Raw genomic sequence first — 14,883 nt, 5'->3', positions numbered from 1 at the left:
CATAGTCGTCAGAATGAAATTTTGGAAAGCATTATGCCAAAGGGTGATTAGATGGCCTAGTTGATTCATTTATTAGCATTTCATCTCTGGAGGTCTGGCTTCAAATTTTTGCTGGAGTTCACAAATGAAATAGTTTGGTCTCTCCTAGTCCCTAATGGGCATTGGTCCACATAATCAAATACAGCACTATTTGACCCCAACGAATGCCTCTGCTCCTAGGTGTGTAAAATCAGAATGTTGTAGATCAGGTCTGAAGTGCCTTAATCAGATGTTGGACAAACTTTTCCTCTATTAAGAATAGAAGCATGTGTGCGCATGTTGTCTCTTCTATAGTGGATCCTCTCTGAGTACCAAAATCCCCATTTTCCACCCCTGGAGGGGAACCAGTGCATCAGACACATCATTGCCCATTGCTGCTGTATTTCTTGCAAGTGGCGTTGAGAGGCGTTAGAAAAGCAGTTGGGTGAAAGTAGCTTTGGGCTTGGCTACACTTACGGTTTGCAGCGCTGGTAGTTTGCAGCGCTGGTCATCCAGCTGTGTAGGAGCAGCGCTGGTGTGTGGCCACACTCACAGCTACCAGCGCTGGTGTGTGGCCACATTTGCAGTGCTGTTGGGAGTGCTGCATTATGGGCAGCTATCCCAGCATTCAAGTGGCAACAACGTGCTTTTCAAAAGAGGGGGGTGGAGGGTGGTGTACTGTGACAGGGAGCGGGGAAGAGAGAGAGAGTGGATTTTTGGAGCCAACACTGTGTGTTAGTTTCCTGGATTGAAAAATCACAAAATGTTCGCGAGCCCTTAGTCTTAACTCTTAATTGCAAACAGCCTGCCTCCAACACGGACTCCCCGCTGTTTCACTCACTCCCTGTGGTGTACTGTGACAGGGAGCGGGGAAGAGAGAGAGAGTGGATTTTTGGAGCCAACAGTTTAGCTTCCTGGATTGAAAAATCACAAAATGTTTGCGAACCCTTGGTCTTAATTGCAAACAGCCTGCCTTCAACGCTGTTTCTCTGTCAAGCAAACATTCACTCCCTGCCTCTCATTTGATCGTTCACAGCCAGGTACAGATAGCTCCTGTTTGCTGTGATCAGTGTTTGTTTTTTACATAAGCAGTTCAACGGAACGCCGATCGGAGTTCACAACAAAACAAAGAGAGGCTGCATAACAAAACAAAGAGAGTAATTTAGTTAAAAGCTTTCTGGGATATCTCCTTATTCCCTGGAGGCCAATAAAAGCGCTGGTGTGTGTCCACACTTGATGAGCAGCGTTGGATCACCAGTGCTGCAATCGCTACACCCCAACCTGGCCAGGTGTACAGCCAGCGCTGCAGCCAGGGAGTTGCAGCGCTGGATGTGCCTTGCAGGTGTGGACGGTTACTAATTGCAGCGCTGGAAAGCCTCTACCAGCGCTGCAACTTGCAAGTGTAGCCAAGGCCTTTTTCTCTTTTGAGAGTGTGGTGACCCTTGTATTATGTAAATAGCTTGAACTCTGGTGCTCACTCTGCTGTGAAAGGAAAGATTTCCAAAGCACAGACCTTTTAAAAAAAAGCCACTTTAATGCAACAGTACTGGCTTAATGTAACTAAAGTGAAATTATCATTTAAATAGCAGAGACTAATCAGCAAGGGGATGGTGTGCTGCTGTCAGAAGGCTCAAATGCTCAGACTTTATTTTTATTCAGCCTTTCATTTTGACATTTCCACAAACACAATAACTGCTTAAGTCGCTAGCTCATGTATAATTTTAACCTTCCATTTCCATTTAAGTGTGTCTCAGTATTTCACTTTTGAACTACACTGCCCATGTACTCTCCCCTCCCCCATGTTACAATGTGCAGCACATAAAAGTCTTCATGATAGAGAACTGTTTTTAACATAGGTGTAAAAAAATTACTCCTGCAAATGCCAGTTGGACATGGTTATGCCGGATGGTGTTGGTGGAGCATGACACGTATTCTGTTCTTTAAAGCCGTTCTTCAAGATAGAAATATGAACATATTGTAAAAACCATTCATTAATTATTATATACTTCAACAAAAAATGTGCCCCCACCTTTCACAGTCTATAGACACAGCTGCTGCCCCAATGACCTTGTTATCGGCCTTATCTAATCAAATAACAGTTTATCAAGGATTGTGGTGGATTCTCCATCATTGCCAATTTTTAAATCAAGATTTGAGGTCTTTCTAAAATATATGCTCTAAGAATTACTTTGGGTAAATTCTGTGTCCTGTGCTATACCGGACAAGATGATCTACAATGGTCCCATCTGACGTTGGAATCAGTCAAATCTATGAAGTAGTGTATGGGTAACAAATAGTATGGCAGGGAATGGGCAGGATAAGGGTTGCAGTAATAATATTATGTAATAACAGTATTTAAACATACACACTTCTTGATGGCTAATTAAATGTGATTTAATAAAAACCACACTTATGCTCCAGTGATGCCATCTGGCATAAACATGTTCATATTGATGAAGAAACCATTTTATATCAGGATTTAAAAATGGTTCCCTAACATGGGGGAGTGGGGGAGAGAGTCTCTAGTGCAGGGGTGGGCAAACTTTTTGGCTTGAGGGCCACATCTGGGTATGGAAATTGTATGGCGGGCCATGAATGCTCATGAAATTGGGGGTTGGAATGTGGGAAGGGGCTCCGGCTCCGGCTGGGCGTGCGGGCTCTGGGGTGGGGCCAGAAATGAGGAGTTCAGGGTGTGGGAGGAGGCTCTGGGGTAGGGGTTGGGATGTGAGAGATAGTGAGGGCTCCGGCTGGAGGTGTGGGCTCTGGGGTGGGGCCAGGGATGAGGGGTTTGGAGTGCAGGAGGAGTTTGGGGGTGGAGCAGAGGGTTTCGGAGTATGGGAGGAGTCTCTGGGCTGAGGCAGGGGTTTGGGGTGTAGGAGAGGGTGTGGGCTCTGAGCTGGGGGTATGGCTTCTGGGGTGAGGCCAGAAATTAGGAGTTCAGGGTGCAGGAGGGGGTCCTGGGCTGGGGCAGAGAGCTTGGGTGCAGGAGGGATGAGGGCTGTAGGGTGGGTTTGGGGATGAGGGGTGTGGGGTGCAGGAGGCTGCTCTGGGCTGGGACCGAGTGGTTTGTAGGGTGGGAGGGGGATCAGGGCTGGGGCCGGGGCTTGGGAGGAGGTCAGGGGTGCAGGCTCCAGCGGTGCTTGCCTCAAGCAGCTCCCAGAAGCAGTGGGATGTCCCCCTCCGGCTCCTATGTGGAGGTGCGGCCAGGTTGCTCTGCGTGCCACCCATTCACAGGCGCCATCCCCGCAGCTCCCGGAAGTGGTGGCATATCCCCCCTCCGGCTCCTGCATGGTGGTGCGGCCAACCGGCTCTGTGCGCTTCCCCATCCACAGACGCCGCCCCTGCAGCTCCCATTGGCAGAACTAACCTAAGAGCTAAGGGATATTATTTAAGCTCTTTAACAACTGAAATCTTTCTTCTCCTGCAGCCCCTGTATCAGTGAATATTTTTTTAATTAAGCTTGTATGTTTACTAGATTTCCCTCTGCCACCAAACCCCCTCCTCAACCCATATTATAAAAGGGTGTGTGCACACAGATTCTTTTTTGGGAAAAAATACGTATTTCCTTTAATAGAAAAGACATGATATTTTCAAGCACATCTTTAAAGGCACATAGTGGACTTGACAACTTAGTCAATTAAAAATAATTAGAATGAGCACAAATTAGTTTGATTTCTGCCCATGAGACCCCCTGCCAATTGCATTTTCCTGTTTTTAAAGAAGTAGAACATAAGAATTACCATACTGGGTCAGACCAGTAGTCCATCTGTTCCAGTTTTCAATCTCTGATATTGGCCATATGAGATGCTTCTGAGCATCATGTAAGAATTATGTAGTCGACAATTATTGGGGAAATGTGTTCCTAACTTCTTTCAGATTGGCTTATGCCCTGGAGCATGAAAGCTGCTTAAATCCTTCTTTCTTTTTTCTCTTTCCTGCTGCTGTGTGGGAGACCCAGGCAAATGGGAAACTGACAGTACACAAGGGTGCTGTCAGATGCACAAAATTAACAAACAAAGTATTTTTCACTTCTCTAATCTTTCAGTTCTTTGAGTGCTCGTCTGTATGTATTCCACTTCTGGTGTGCAAGTGCCCTATGTTCTTGATATCGGATTCTTCTGGCTAGCAGTGTCTGTTGAGCTGCACCTGTGCCACGCATTTCCTTGTGGCCTCCCACTCTCCACTCAAGGGTATAAAGGGTAGAATAGGGCCCATGGCTGCAAGATAGAACTGAGAGAGCAGCGTCCCTGTGTCTTGCACTTGAGATTTAGATGTGGATTTTGTATAAAGTTAACTTCAGTGTACTTAGATGGGTTCTTAGTGATTGGGGTAACTATTACAAGTTTTAGTTTGGATGAATGTCTTTTTAATCACCTGTTACTGGCTTTTCAGCCTTAATTACTCACTAGAAATCCCATGGTTTTAAGTATTATTCATTATGCAAGGTACTCATTTCTCTAAATGACACTGAATTTTGTTTTGTTTTTGGAAGGGGCATGTCACCTGAGAAATATTTTTTGTCATTTGTTCTCCAAACAAACTCCTAAAGTGAGAGATGCTTGTGTAGTGCTTGCTTAAAACGTTTGTAAACAAGTCAATGAGACCTTCCTCAGACCCAGGGAAGCAGGATCTGACTGGTTCTGAAAAAGAGCTCTGTGTAGCTTGAAACCTGTCTTTTTCACCCGCTGAAGTTGGTCCAATAAAAGATATTACCTCACCCACCCTGGTTCTGAAAAGTCATCTTCTAAAACAGGCAATACTTCCTGGCAGGTAATACTTCTGCCTCAGCCTCCAGGGCTCCTGCATCCTCATTGAAGCAGTCCTCTGCTGCTCTGTCTCCCAAGCCTTCCTCCTTGTCAGAAAGGGGTAGGTTACAGCACTGCTCCTCTAAGGAACACAAATGTGGGTCTCTGTTCCAAGGAGTTTCTAAAAGACAGGGACAAATCCCATCTCCACTTCTAAAAAGCATAGCTTAAGGCCTCATCCGGGTCCCTCTGGCACCTGGAGAGACCCTGATACTAAAACTCCGGTCTAAACCTCAGTCAAATTAAGACTTTGGTATGGAGTCCATGGTTACGTTCAATGAGCTTTCAGTACCAGTGATTGGGGTTTTCTGCCCCATTGCCGACGTTGCTGGTACCAATAACCTTGAGCTTATTACTCTTGGTACAGACGATGTTGGCACTGAAGTTTGCAGTGCTGGTGCATTTCACTGTCCCAAATGCTGTTATCTTCACTGGTGGAATATATCTGTGTTGGTACCAGGACCTTCCTTGGCATCGAGTAGGGTTCCACCATCCTCAGATTCCTGCAGGAGGAATATGCCTCAGATTGTAGTGTAGAACAGTGGTCTCCAAACTTTTTTGAGCACGCACCCCCAATATATGTACATTTTTTATGTATAAATTATATACATGTACTACTATACTAATATATTATGTACATTATAAAACATACAAAAAATAGAAATTAAAAAGGATGAGATAAAGATGAAATAAACAATATTTTTAAAATTTGTATTGTATTTTATTTATTAACGGTACAAAACCCCTTTTTGCTCTCACAAAAAATTGTTAATATTTTTAGTGAGAACAATGTGATTGAATATGCTTCATTATTTCTGGGTGGGGTTGCAGGGTCTGGGAGGGAGTTTGGGTCTGGGAGGGGGCTCAGGGTGGGGATGCAGGGTCTGGGAGGGAGTTTGGGTCTGGGAGGGCGCTCAGGGTGGGGGTGCGGGAGGAGACTCAGGGCTGGGACAGGCAGGAAGTGCAGAGCACTTTCCTGGGGCAGCTCCTGTTTGGTGCAGGGGGTGTGCAGGTGGCTCTGCACAGCGTGGGACCGCCTCCGCGATTCTGGGAGCTGCCCCCGCCAGCAGGCAGGGCCACCCGGAACGCAGGGGCTTTAGGGTCTGCAGGGCCCTGGGATAAGGGGGCCCCGGGTCCCTGGCCTGCAGCTCTAAAGCTCCTTTCGGAATGCGGCCCTGCGAGAACTCAGGTCGAAGGACTCAGGAGGAGCAGGGGCAGCCGCACAGCCAGCGGCGGGAGAGAAGCAACACTTTCCCCTTCAAAGTGCTGCTTCTCTCTGGCCGGCTTTGAAGGGGAAAGCGCTGCTTCTTTCCGGCCGCTGGCTGCGCGGCTGCCCCTGCTCCTCCACGGGCTGGAGGACTCAGGGCCACATTCCAAAAGGGGCTTTAGAGCTGCAGGCCAGGGCCCCGGGGCCCCCTTAGCCCAGGGCCCTGCAGCCCCTGCGTTCTGGGTGGCCCTGCCTGCCGGGGAGGGGGGACCAGCCTCCCCACTCGCTCGTTCCCTCCCTCCTCCGTCTGCCTCCCCCCCCCCGCGGCTTTCCTCCTGCCGTGCCCCCCAATGGATCGTCTTGTGCACCCCACTTTGGAGACGATTGGTATAGAAAACTCTCCTATATACTCAACCCTATGGCCCCTACTTCTCAGAAAGGGATTCTAGGGTTAGGAGTCAGAGTGAGCGTAAGAAATATTAGAGAGGTTTGGTACCCCCCCACCCCAACCCTAGCCACCTGCTCAATACCTGTACGGTCTTTATTCCTGGCCATACGAGCAGCCTGGAGCATGTCCTATGACAGGAAACACGGTTCTTCTGTGCCATCCATAGTTAGGGTTCTTTGAGGTTTCACCAGCAATAACTTGCTCAACTCTCCTGTTCAGAAACTTCACAGTTGCAAATTTCAGAATAGGAACACCGGCAATCTTTGGAGGTAATCTCTGCACACATTTCTTCCTAGCTGTCAGGCAAGACTGTTGCACCAAGTTTCTCCTCATGATGACTACAGAACTTTCCAAGACATTCTGTGCAGGATGGCGGAGGTGTTGGAGATTCCCGTATATCTTCACTTGAAGGACTTGCTGTGCTGGTAAATGATCAATTTTTAGAACCTGCACAATTGCTGTGGCAAATGTCAGCATCAATCTCACTAACTTCGAAAAAAGTAAATAAGAAATACTAACTCCCCTCTGGGATTTGAGTATTTTTACTCTCACTAGTTTCTATTAATAGTTACATAGGTCAAGAAAGAAGGAGGCAGCAGACTTCAAAATCTACTCTAAAGGAAAAGGAGCTGAAAATTTGAACCTTTTTGGAAGAAAAAGATCTTTATCAGCTAGTTTACTACTTAGAATAAGCAATTACCAGTCTCTCCGTTCCAGGTACAACAATCTCAGTTGGCATAAACTGTAGATTTCTTGGCTAGAATGCCACAGGATGCCAGAGAAGACCTTAAGGTGATTGTCACAGAAGGTTAGATCATTGCATGTTACTGTTTACAAGCTGCTATCAATGAGTCAGGCAGTGTATGGCACCAGCGTTAACTGTGTGCTGGTCCTGGCTTCAGCCTTTTGGGATTCCTAGAGAAGTCCAAAATAGCACTGAAGACTTTCCTTTTGAAAGGAATGAACTTTTTCAGTGCCAAGACTAACTTGCACTATATTCTTCAAAGGATTCTAAGACTACACTTAGATCCTTGTGCATTTACACCCCTTCAGGCCAGAAGAAAACCCCCGAAACACCAGCCATACTTGAGGCAACCTCCTGTTTCTTCAGGCTGCTCATCTTACCAGAGACCAAACAGGCCACTCAGAAGAAGGCAAAAGTTTCATAGGAGAAGGCTTTGTCTACTGTAACTGGAATCTCAGCAAGATTGATGCCATCTTCTAGGCAGTCCGTTATGGTTAAATTGAGAGTCCGTGTTAGAGGATCCTTACCCTCTCCCCACTCCATTGGGGGATAGCTTGATTTATTTTTAGAGAACTTGGAATGCTATTACTAGAGATCAGTGGTCAGAGAGATGATACAGAAAGGTTATGCAATCCAGTCCCAGGAGCTTCCTACTCCGCACCCACCTTTCCCATCTCTTTTCAGGGATCCCTGTCATGAGAGACTGTTAGATCATGAGGTACAGTCCCTCCTCACTCTTGGAGTGTTAGAAGAGGTTCCACCTCTGGAAAAGGTTTCTATTTTAGTTGTTTTCTAGTTCTAGTTCCCCTAAGTCAGGTTTTTTCCTAGTTTCCCCCAAGTTGGCATCCCGTTCTTGACCTGCCATGTATGAACTCCTTTTCCTGTAGGTTAAAATTCAGAATGGTGATCCTCGCTTCAATAATTCCTACCTTGGATCCTTTAGACTGGTTTGCAGCTCTCGATTTGCAAGACACACGTTTCCACCCACCTAGTGCAGAGAAAATACCTGAAGTTCATAGTTGGGAAGGCACACTACCAGTACAGAGCATTGTCTGTTAGTTTGCCAACAACCTCCAGAGTGTTTATGAAATGTCTGGTTGTAGTAGCAGCACATGAAAGCGAGGCATTTTAGTCTACTTGATACCTTGACAACTGGCTGATTTGGGGAAGTTCTCAGCAGGTCACAGACAACATTCAATACATCCTTAAGTTGTTTTCAACTCTGGGCTCAAGATCAACAATGGCAAATCCTCTCTTAACAACTACTCAAAGTTTAGAATTTATAGGAACATTGATAGACTCCATTACAACAAAAGCATGTCTGTCTTGTATCAGATTTCGACAATGTGGCTGTTCAGCCGATCAGTGTTCAGCTGATGGAGATTTCCAGACACAGACTTGCTCATTACTAATGGGAAGAGAAAATTCAAAACCACCTGTTCTACAGTGAGTTGGAGTCCTGGATCTCAAGCAGACATTCCTTACACCTTGGTCTTGATAGCTGAAGTATAAGAACATAAGAACATAAGAAAGGCCGTTCCGGGTCAGACCAAAGGTCCATCTAGCCCAGTATCTGACTACCGACAGTGGCCAATGCCAGGTGCCCCAGAGGGAGTGAACCTAACAGGCAATGATCAAGTATGTATATCTACTGATTCCTCTCATTGCAAGAGTGTTGAAGGTCAGACAAGAAACAGTACTGATGATCCTCTTAGCTCCAGCCTATCCCAGGCAGTTTTGGTTTCCAGAACTGATGAGACTCTCGTTACCATTGCCCATAGACATGATCTCTCAGGATAAAGGGAAGACTGTGTATTCACACTCACTGCCCTGGATGCTGTCTGTTTAATTGACTTAGAAAGAACTTATTCTTCAGATGTGCAGAACATCTTAATCCTTAGCATGAAAAGATGCTACAGAACTTTTTTTTTTCTCTCCAAAGCCACATTCTTCTGGAGGAGAAGCTGCACTCCATACTTCAGACATTCTTAGAGCCCTATCTTTTTATTTGTATAGAAAAAAGCCATTTGGAGTCTCCCCAAGACTACTTGTTGCCTTTGCTGAAAGATCAAAGGGTCAAGCAATGTCAACCCAAAGATTGTCTAAATGGGTTGCAGACTGAATCAAACGTTGTGATAAGATAGCTATCTTAGATCCATCTGGTCAAGATGGGGCTTGTTGCACCAGAGCACAAGCAACTTCTGTAGTTTCTTTCACAAGTGTCCCTATTGTTGACATACGTAAGGCAGCTACTTGGAAAACTATCCATACTTTTATTATGTGTTATTCTTTAGTAGAGATGACATGATCTGATGCATGATTTGGCAGAGCTGTTTTACAGGCCTTAATTAGACTCCCTCTATCAGGTTACTGCTTGCGAAATAAATAAAAATAAATCACATAATATAGACAAGTACTCAAAAGAAGAAAGATACTTACCTGTATAGTGAAGTTCTTTGAAATATGTTGTCTATATATGCCATGCCCCATCCTCCTTCCCTGCTATTATGGAGACTTGTAATATCTGGACTCTGTATTGGTGAAGGAACTATAAGCATCTGTTGGCCTTGCTTTGTCTTTTATGCCCTCAGGGAGTGAAAGGGTATGTAGGGCACAGACATGGCTCAACAGATGCTGCTGACCAAATAATTCCGATCTCAAGTACATATGGTATACCAGAAGTGGAATACATATAGGCAACGTACCTCAAAAATCTTCAGTTACTGTACAGGTAAGTAACTTTATAAATTTTGACTTGTTACGATAATAGATAAATGATTTACAGAAGTAGGGTTGTTAAGTTGATGGTGTCTCCTGAAATCAATCCTATTCTTCTTGCACTTTTAGCTGAGGAGGTAAAATCAAACACACAAACCTGGTTGTAAACTTCTGATCTGATTTGTTTCTTGCTGCCTTCCCGCCTCTCTCCCTTGCTCTTTGATGCTTCATTTGATATGCTGTTAAGTGCAGTACTGTGGGTTTGCTGGCTTACACCTCTGTTCTTCCAGAATTGATGGGGAAGAGTTGCAGACTAGAAAGAACTGCCTGAAGCGAGCAGGCTGAATGAAAGCAGACACTGAACTGGGTCATCTAGGGAATTATGTCTGAGAAATTTGCAAAGATTTATGTTTTGAAAGCAACGATGGGAGGTGATGAGGCCCCAGTGAATCTGTGTGTTTAGTAAACACCTGAAATCAATTAGTTTCCTATGATAATTTTGAAAGCGCTGACCTGGACTGTTGAAATGAAGTGTTCAGGGCTGCTGTTTTAAATTAGGATTTCTGAGGGACTAGAATGTTAAATGTGTAGAAAATGGAGCCAAACCTTCTCAGCAGGAGGCAAATAAAACCTGTCCACAACTCAGTGTAGCCTAATCAATTACCATAGGAGGGGAGGGCAGGAATACTTGCTGTCTCTTATGCAGTCAGGGGTCCAGGGAGCATACCGAGAAACTTTTTTTGCACATTTAGTGGTTTTTGCCTAATGGCTGCTGATGTACTGGAATATGTTTTGCAAACTTTCCTAGTATAGTCACTTGACAGTGGAACATTCTCATACTGAAGTCATGTTGTATACGGAGCAGCTTTGCAGTATGAGACTCATGAGCTCTGGAATGGCAGGTACAAACTAGCTAACATTGAAACAGTTCTTAATTTTTATTGTACCTTGTTATAAAGAGAATTTGAAACTATAGAGTTGACTCTGAGCACCATCCAGTGTATATGCCATTTTGGCCTTTCTAGAAACGTCTCCATTGTTCTTGAATCTGTCTTCTCTCCTTTTCTGCCTCATGCCTCATTCTCAGTTCATATCTGTTCCCCTCCTTACCCCCATCCTGATCTCTGATGATGTCAGCCTGGTTTACAAGTGCTGTGTCTTCTGATCAGTGTAATAGAAAATGGTTCTCATCGTTGTTGCGTAACTTAAGAAGTCCTTTTTGGAGTTTGTAGATTGTCACTGACATTGAACTCTACTTACCATTTCAGTTCTATTCCAGAAAACCTGATCACATCAGTGATATTACATGTGAGAGGTCAGGCTCCCTGGGAAAGTGAAGATAGTCAGGAAAACTTTTCTCCATGGCAATGGAATATTTGGGGTAAAGAGAAATCTGAAATTCCAGATTCCGCCTCAAGACACATCCTGCTGACAGGAGAACTGAACAGTTTCTCTTTCAATGGGATCTCTTCAGCCAGGGGTTTGGATAGGAATTGTCCCTCTGTTTCTGTTATATACAAAAAGCTTTTAAGGGAGGTCTTAGTATCCTGCTGGCTTTTCTTTGGGAGGGCAAGTGCAGAGCATCTTGCTCACTGTCTTTGATTGGAGGTGTTAGTGCTTCATATATATGTCCTGAGATGGGGACTCAACTTCTAGTCTATTCATCAGTTGGCTTGGGTAATTTCCTGTGATTCTTCACAGATCTGCTGTTGACTCCGGTTGAAAGTTGATAGTTTAATCCAGTTAGGAATTCCCTTTTATTCTGTTTGGCTAGTGCATGTCCAATTGGCCAAATTACATTTTGCAGTTGGTCAGTGATTTCTGTGTGCTACTTGTATTCCCAGACTCAATGTTTTGTGGCAGCTGGTGGTTGCCTGCAAATTGAGCATCCACAGAGTTCAGGGCGACGTTGATGACATGAAACTTGCTGGTGATTAGCATCCCATTTAGTCCTGATGGCTTCCAGTGGGATTTTGGCAAGATGTCTCCTGCCTTCTGCATAGCTGGACCACTTGTCTTGGTGACAGAGTACCTATCATCTTGTCTGTTTGGAAGTGGTTGGAATGCAATTGGCAGTGCCCACAACTGGTATATCTGAAAGTCCATTAGTGAGAAATAGTTATTTGGAAAAAGAAAATGGTCTAACATGGTATTGTATTTCCACATCTGACCGTGGAGGAGGTAGGATTAGGTGGCTGTGTGTACTATTCTTTATATACCTTATGATACCGTCAATGATAGAACACCGCACTATTTCTCAACTAATCCATTATAACATATTCCACATTTTTCTTTAACTGTAGATGTGAAAAAACATCTTGTGATATGTTGACATTTGTATATACTTGCACTGTTTTAATTGTAATGGTCCATTCTATTCTTACAAACGTATACTCTTCCATAAGTTCTTTTCTCTCTAAGGTTTTTTTCTTAATCTTTGTTTCCATGTCCTGTACATTTTTATTTCAACCATGATGCAGCCTTACTTAAGTAGAATTCAGGGGATGTGGCAGTTACTTGTGATGCTACCATAGCTGCAAAGTAGGTGACTTATGGATGACATACTTATAATTCTACATTGTTGTACTTAATCTATCTATAGTATACAGTTAATTGTCTATCCCCAACATAGAGTACCCAGTAATATAAAGTGCCGCACATGTGTATCTAAGGCTGTAAGAAAAATATGATATGTTTGAGAAATTGTGTCTCCACATAAGTAAACTGTTTTCAGGCTCTGATTCAGGCAAGTGTTCCTACTTAAGGGAATTTCAGCACATATTTAAGCATATGCTTAAGTTCTATTTAAAGTTAAGCATGTGTTTAAGTGCTTACCTGAATCAGGACCTTAATGCATACACTGTAGGGGGCAGAGCTAAGGTTGGTGCTTACAATCTTCACGTTGCAATTTACTGACTTTGGGGAGCTTAACCATGCAGTTTTAATATTTTCTTAAGGTCTTCTTATGTGGATTTATATAACACTACAATTTTGTGATAATTTGCAAGAAAGAGACAAGTTCCTCGCACTAAAGAGCTTATACAAACATGACAGGAGATAAAAGTAAGGTAAATGAGATACAAAGAGATTATTGGTGACAAAGACAAGAAAGGAAGTTGTTGATTAAGAAATGAGTCCGAAGGGGAGAAAGACAGTGATTGGTCGATTGGAACTCGGTATTGTTTCAAGAGGAAGGAGCAATATGAAAAGAGGCATAAACCTGAGTGGGGGGGGGGGGGGAAGGAACGAGAAGAGAGGAGTAGGGAATAAGAGCGAACGAGTGAAAATGTGTTAGAGATTGTATAGCGTTTTGACTTCTGCTGGGATCTTCCCTTCTTCTAAACAATGTTCCTGTGACTTTTCAAAATGGAAAACTTCTGGCAGCTCGTGGGTGCATATTAGATTTGCATGTTTACATTCTTCCTACTGCTTGTACAAAGTCCACTTGTCTGTCTGACTGTGTTGGCCAGGAGATGATCGTCTACTTTAGATGTCAGATTGGGATTTAGACATGGTACATGGGGCCAAATTCATCTCCCATTGACTTTGATGTAATTACACCTGGTACGAATTTTGCCCATGATCTCTTAAAATCATCTGTGTTTCTCTTTCCCTAGAGAGAAGCCCCTGCAGTCAGATCATTTTTAAATCTTTCCTGTTTATAATGGTTTGAATTTCTCACATCTGTGTGTGTTGTTACTTGCATTTTTCATTTCTTACTCACTCTCTCCCTGGTGAGTTTAAAGTGCTTAGCTGAAGAGGGTAGGAAACACCGACCCCCATCATTGCTTGTTTCTCCTCTGTAACCTGCTGTGTTTGTCAGAGGCAGCTTGAGAGCCCAGGTCATCATGCTGTTATAGAAGAGCTGCAGTTCCCTTCTGTCTGAACAATAAGCTTTGTATCTGTTTGTACAGTAATGAACTGCTTTTGTTTCCTTCAGAAACGTGCTCTGCTGACTGGAGTATTTCCATTTACAGGCAACCCTTGCCAAATTAATTTTATTTAATTATCTCCCAGGGCTAAGCTTGAATACATTTTGTGTTAAATTCACCATTTCTCCCTCTTCTGAACGAAATGGACTTAATATCCTTGTTAAAATCTGATTAAAACTAAAATTGAGTTTTTTGAAGTCTGATTATCCCATGAAATGGAATTTTTAAACCTAATTACGAATGGATTTGCATACATTTCTCAGCACCATTGAAAAGAAAGTTGAAATAAATTTATTAATGAAATCCTCTTTTGCTGTCTCCTTGGGGCATGACATGATTGCAGGCGAGTGAGGGTGTGAAGGGGGAGGGAGGAGGAGAAAACCCCTCCTTCTAGTGAAAATTCTCTCTTCCCCAAGAAATTAGTTCCAGAGCAGCCCTGACCCTGTCTCATAACCAATTTGGGTAATTGATGGCTTTTCTGAGGGTGACTACACAGCTGAGCTATTTTCATGTATTCAAAGCTTTATGCTTTTTTTGAGGGGAGGATGTAGGAGGGAGTGGGACTTGACTATTATGTTCTCTTCACCCTCTTGTCTGAAGTAGCCCTGATGTGAAATCAATAAGCAGCTCCCCCTCCTTGTCTGTGGGCAGCTTTATGCATAAACATTTTTTTTAAATTAGGTAAACTGGACGGCTTTACGCAAGTGCTGGTAAATGTGCATGTGGGATTTCTGTTTGTTTACATGCTGGCCAGGGTTGGAAGATGGAGCTTCCCTGAAGGAAATATTTGAATCTCCTATAGCTGGTCATGCTTGTTGCACTAGGAGTTTGAGCATGGTCCCTCCAGTGCTAGTGAAGAACACATCTGGTTCCAACCTTCAAGGGTAGCTGTAGTTGGGAGACAAATATACAGGATAATGTTGGTTTTATTTTAGAGGCTAATACTTCTAGCCCCTTCCGTATTCTTTTATTTCTTAGGGCTTGTCTACACTACCACATGTGATCGATCC

General features: G+C 43.8%; 1 protein-coding gene across 7 annotated transcripts in view; it reads left to right on the top strand.

Annotated features, from left to right (window-relative positions):
* Positions 1 to 14,883, top strand: part of MAD1L1 (mitotic arrest deficient 1 like 1) — a 505,376-nt gene that overhangs the window by 24,950 nt on the left and 465,543 nt on the right. The window contains exon 1 of one of the 7 annotated variants that reach the window (XM_044980784.1): positions 11,365 to 11,421. The exons of 5 other annotated variants lie outside the window; for them this stretch is intronic. The gene's annotated coding sequence lies outside the window, so the exon portion shown is untranslated. Of the gene's footprint in view, positions 1 to 11,364; positions 11,474 to 14,883 lie in introns of those variants that run through there. One more of the 7 variants, XM_044980782.1, reaches the window with a different exon arrangement.

The sequence above is a fragment of the Mauremys mutica genome, chromosome 11, assembly GCF_020497125.1.
Source record: "Mauremys mutica isolate MM-2020 ecotype Southern chromosome 11, ASM2049712v1, whole genome shotgun sequence".
Taxonomy (NCBI): domain Eukaryota; kingdom Metazoa; phylum Chordata; order Testudines; family Geoemydidae; genus Mauremys; species Mauremys mutica.
This window is presented reverse-complemented; position numbering and strand designations above follow the sequence as displayed.